The sequence below is a fragment of the Lichenostomus cassidix genome, unplaced genomic scaffold (assembly GCF_008360975.1).
Source record: "Lichenostomus cassidix isolate B80296 unplaced genomic scaffold, HeHo_3.0 HiC_scaffold_43, whole genome shotgun sequence".
NCBI lineage: Eukaryota > Metazoa > Chordata > Aves > Passeriformes > Meliphagidae > Lichenostomus > Lichenostomus cassidix.
In genome coordinates, this window is record NW_028147635.1 from 2044575 (window position 1) to 2049884 (window position 5310).

The 5310-nt window shown below is 59.7% G+C and overlaps 1 pseudogene; it reads left to right on the forward strand.

Moving 5' to 3' along the window:
* Positions 1–255: 255 nt before the first annotated feature.
* LOC146421134 (serine/threonine-protein kinase pim-1-like) lies at positions 256–2687 on the forward strand (annotated as a pseudogene).
* Positions 2688–5310: the final 2623 nt, after the last annotated feature.

The window sequence follows — 5310 nt, forward strand, 5'->3', positions numbered from 1 at the left end:
CAGCGGCGCAGCTGCAGCTAAGGAACAGTTTCTAGGACCCTCTCCATCCCTTTATCCTGCTCCTCCTCTCCCTCTCCCCCTGTCCCACATCCTCTCCCAGTGTCCCTTTCCCTGTGTCCCCTCCTTCCTCGCCCTCCCTCTCCCCCTTCCAGCCCGGGCCATGCCCCAGGCCCGCCCCCAGCCCCGGCCGGGGCTGCCCCCTCCCCGCCCCCGGGCGTCCCGCCGCGCTCTCGCCTCCGCCCGGCTCTCGCCGGCATGGCTGTGGCGCTGCTGGGCGGGCATCAGTGGCCACGTCTGGGGCAGCATCGCCACCCCTTGGCTCCGCCTGTCCGAGCGGCGGCCCCGGCTGTCCCGACCCCAACCCCGGCCCCAGCCCCGACGGCCCCAGCTCCAACCCCGGCCCCGGCCCCGGCCCAAGCCCGGCCCCGTCACCGGCTCCTCCCGGGGCCCGAGGAGGACACACACGACTCGGCCGCTCCCGCCGCCCGGCCGCACCTTCCCCGGCCCGAGCTCCGCCGCTCAACAGCCCGGCCGCCAGCCCCGAGCCGCCCCTGCCCCGTTCAGAGGGCGATGCCCGGCCCGGGGCGGTGCAGAGGCGGTCGGGGGCCGCGTGTGGCCCCGGGCCGAGGCTGACATCCGCGTCTCGCCCGCAGGAAAGACGCAGGAGGCCCTGCAGGAGCGGTACCGGCTGGGCTCGCTGCTGGGCAAAGGCGGGTTCGGCAGCGTCTACGCAGCGACACGCCTAGCGGACGGCGCCCCGGTGAGTGGCGGGGCTGGCGGCGGGCGGAGGAGGAGGAGGAGGGTGGGGCTCGGCAGGGCGGGCGGCGAGCTCATCCCACTGCTCCCCTTGCTCGCAGGTGGCCATCAAATGTGTCTCCAGGAACCGCATCCATCATTGGGCCGAGCTGGTGAGTGAGCGGGGCCAGCGGCAGAACGCGGGCCGTGCCGGGCGGGGATAAGCCGGGGCCCGGCAGGGTGGGAGCTGCCAGGACGCCTCGAGGGAGGTAGAGCGGGCGTGGGGTGAGCGGGGGGCGCTGAGCATCCCGGGCTGGGTGAGGGGTCCCAGACCCCTGGCATGGCCTCAGCCCCACTGATGACATCGTGTTCCTCCCGCAGCCCGATGGCACCCGTGCGCCCCTGGAGATCGTGCTGCTGCACAAGGTGTCCACTGGCTGTGCTGGTGTCATCCAGCTCCTGGAGTGGGTTGAGCTCCCCAGCGATTACCTGTTGGTGCTGGAGCGTCCGGAGCGCTGTCAGGACCTCTGGGATTTCCTGGCGGAGCGGAGGTTCCTGCCGGAGGAGGAGGCACGGGGGATGTTCCGGCAGGTGCTGGAGGCTGTGCGGCACTGCACCAGCTGCGGGGTGCTGCACAGGGACATCAAGCCCGAGAACATCCTGCTCGACCTGGACACCATGCAGCTGAAACTCATCGACTTTGGCTGTGGTGCCTTCCTCCAAGACACAGCCTACACCCAATTTGCAGGTGAGCCTTCCCAGGGGATGCTCCTGGGCATCTCATGGTCCAGCCTGGGTGTAGCACTGGGGCTTCTCCTGTAGCTGCCAGGCATGAGATTAACTCTTCAGCCAAGTTACTTTTGGGTGGGGGTCGAAGGGGGCAGCTTGCAGCCCTGTTGACCACCTTCACCACCCACTCTGCCCTTGGCTGGGCTGGGGCTGGGGCAGTCAGTCTGACAAAACCCCAATGAGTGTAGCCGTGAGGGGTGTCAGACCCCATGCCCCAGCCAGTTTGGTAGGCAGGTGAGGAAGGTCTTGGACTGCTCCACTCCCCTTGTTTGCCTTGGCTTGTAATTGTTTTTTGGGGGCAATGCAGGCAGGGATGAGAGTGGTTTTTCCCACCTCTGGGAATGGTTTTATTTTGCGTGTCGTGGTTGGACCTCCCCAGGGCTTCTGCTGCCTCATTCCAACCCCAGTGGCTTCTTTTCCAACCCCAAGTTTGTACACGAGTCACAGGTGCTGGCGAGAGAGCAGCAGGTCACCCTGTGTGCCACTGGTGCAGCCCCTGCATGCCCAGGGATGTGGGGTGAGGCTCTGGGAGCAGCAGCATCCCCTGATGAACTCCATCTGTATTCCACAGGAACCCTGTCCTACAGCCCACCAGAGTGGATCCACCTCAAATGCTACAACGGTGGGGCAGCAATGATCTGGACCCTGGGCCTCCTGCTGTACCACCTGGTCATCGGGAAGCACCCATTCAGGAGGGGCCAGGAGATCATCTGGGGGCGGATCTTGTTCCCACGACGGCTCTCTCAAGGTGGATCCTCATCTCTGTGGCACAGGGGGAATACCAGTGCTGGGAGAGAGCAGCAGGCTCATGAGCATCCTGCTCTGGCAGCTGCTGAGGAGGTGGCACATGTCCTGCTCTCCTGCTCTCCTCCAAAACAGAGAATGCCTGGGGAAGTTTAGGCACAGTTCTAGCACACCCAGCATGGCCTGGGCATGGGAACTGGGAGGGAAAAGTGGACAGGACCCTTCTCCAACTGACTGGCAGTTTCTGGTTTCTCTCCTCAGAGTGCCAAGATGTTATTAAGAAGTGTTTGTCCATGCAACCCATGGACAGGCCATCGCTGGAGGAACTCTTCAACGACCCTTGGATGCAGGATGTTCGTCTGCCCTAGAAGATGGAAGAGATGCACGTGCACAGTTTGGTCCAGGGGCCTGGCAGGTAACAGCTCCACACATCTTGTCCTCCGGCTCACTTCATCTGGGGCCCTGGGCAGAACACTGACAGCCTGGTCTCCCCACCCCCAGGGAAGAAGGAGCCCCCAGAGAAGCTGCACCAGGTGGAGCTGCAGCTGGAGACACCAAGGATGACTTCAAGGATGACAACATCTCCCTCGACCTGGCCACATGAAAGCTGAAGACGATTCACTTAAATTCTGGCACCTTCCTCAACCACCCAACCAACCAAACCACACCAACCCCACACCACACCCCACCAAACCCCCCCCCCCACACCATCTTCAGTGGGCTGCCAAGCTGATTTTACTGGGCTGGATCCCAAATGGGAGCAGCAGCCCCAGGCCCTACCAACAGCCCCCAGCACCCACCGAGCCCTGGGCTGGGGCTGACGGGAGCAGCCACCCTGACCAAAACAAACCCCCATGGGGGGAGCAGAGGTGGGACTCCAGAAGCTGTGCAGCCGCAGGTTTGTTAGGCAGGGGAGGAAGGGCTTGGGCTGCTCCACTGCCCTTGTTTGCCCTGGATTACCATTATTTTGGGGGAGCTATGAAGGGGGAAGGAAGAAAGCCCTGGTTTCCCCCAGCCATGAGTGGGTTTTTCCCTGGCATGGAGGGGTTAGTCCTTCCTTGAGCTCCTGATGGTGATAATGTTGTAACTTTTTTCTTGTTTCCACCTTTTCTTTGTAATCTCATTGCTTTGCTGTTTGGTTTTTAAAGGAAGAGCTCTCACTGGTGTCTGGTCTGGATGGAGCAGTGCTGGGACCAGCTGCAGAATGGCTCAGATGTGCCCTTGGAGAAAGGTGAGGACATCCTTTGGGAGCAGCTTTTCTTCCAGCAGCAGATGCCATGAGGTGGATCCCCATCTTCTCGGCAGGGGTGAGATGAGGGCTCTGGGGAGATGGCAGCGAGCACAGGAGCATCCTGCTCTGGGCAGCTGCTGAAGAGGTGGATCTGCCAGGGCTGGCTGGAGGCTGGGCACATGTCCTGCCCTCCTGCTCTCCTCCCAAAGGCAGCAATGATGGGGAGGTTTGGGCACAGCTCTGAGCTCAGCCAGCATGGCCTGGGCACTGCAGGCAGTTGGGACAAGGGGGACAGGAGCCTTCAGCTGATGGGCAGTTTCTGGTTTCTCTCCTTCCAGCAGGGCTCTGCGGACACCCCCCCACCCCCACCCACACCCCCCCCCCCCACCACACCCACAACACCCACACACCACACCCCAAAACCCCCACCCAAACAAAACACACCAACAAAACCCCAACACCCACACCCACAACCATGTCCACAGGATGTTTTGTCTGTCCCACTCTTCATTCCTTTTGGGTTGGAATTGTGCAATTGCACTTTCTTCCTCCTCTAGAAGTGCCACGAGTGAGCCAAACCTGGCGAGTGGGCTGTTGTTCCTAAGGCAGTGCAGTCTGGATTTGGTGAATGAAGAATTGCCCTTCTCCACTTCCAAACCAGAGCAAAAAGCTGTAAGTGGGACTTTGCACCTTTAAGAAACCTCTGACAATTTCAAAGGGAATGCACAGCTCATTCACAGGGTGAGAAGGAAGGGCATCTTGCTAATGAGATGGGGATCAACAGAATCTGGATTCCCAGTCCTGCTCGGAGCTGGCAGAGCACAATCAATTTCTTACTGCTTCAACCACAATTTAAAATAACTTAATATTGGAAATAAACCCCAGAATCTGTTAAAAAAGGCTGCTGAAGTCAGTAAGATAGATCCATGCTATCAGCACATTGGCAAAGTAAATAACTGAGCTCTCTTTTACAAAAGATCAGTTACCTCTTAATCCAAAGTTACAGAAGATTTTACACTACACACCTGAGTTTTGTTTTTATCTTTCGTATTTCATCTAGGCTTTTTTCTTTTCTCTTTTTTTCTTTTCTTAAAACAGAAAACATGTCCTAAAAAAGAAATGTCCTTTGCTCCTGGTCCTGATGTGAAGCAGCTCCCTTCCCTCTGGCCCCGGGGCTTGGGGCACTGTCAGCACCTGCTGCTTCAGCCACTGCTTCTGCTGGCTTTGAGAGCAACAACCAAACTGTGGCTGATCCCGAGGGAGCAGCAGCAGGGCCTGGAGCTGATCCCTGAGTCTGGGGCAGGGCTGGACAAATGACCCCACAGCAGCAGCAGCAGCAGCAGCAGCAGGAAATGGAGCTGACTTTGAGCACAGCCCCTGCCACTCTTGCCTCCTGTTTGCAGTGGTGTCACAGCAGCCTGAGGCACCTGGGAGCCCTCAGTGCCAGCAGGGACTTGAGATGGCAGGCCCTGGGCTCCTGGAGGTTGTGCAAGGAACGGAGCTGGGCACTCCCTGTCCATATGGAGCTTGCAGATGGAAAAGGCTGCTGTGCCCAGGCAGCTCAAAGGGCAGAGAAATGAGGCTCTCGAGCACTTGATCTGGGCCAGTTCCACAGTCCTGGGCAGCAGCCAGCGAGCAGAGGGGGAACAGAGGGCACAGCAAGAGGGACAAAAGCAGTCAAGTCCAGAGACTGGACAGAGCCAGACCTGGCAGAAGGAACAGCTGCTTCCTTGCACTCTTGAAGAAAGCTCTTGGCTGTTTCAGAGCACTGAAAGGCCTGAAGGGCAGAGAGGAGGTGACATCAAGCAATG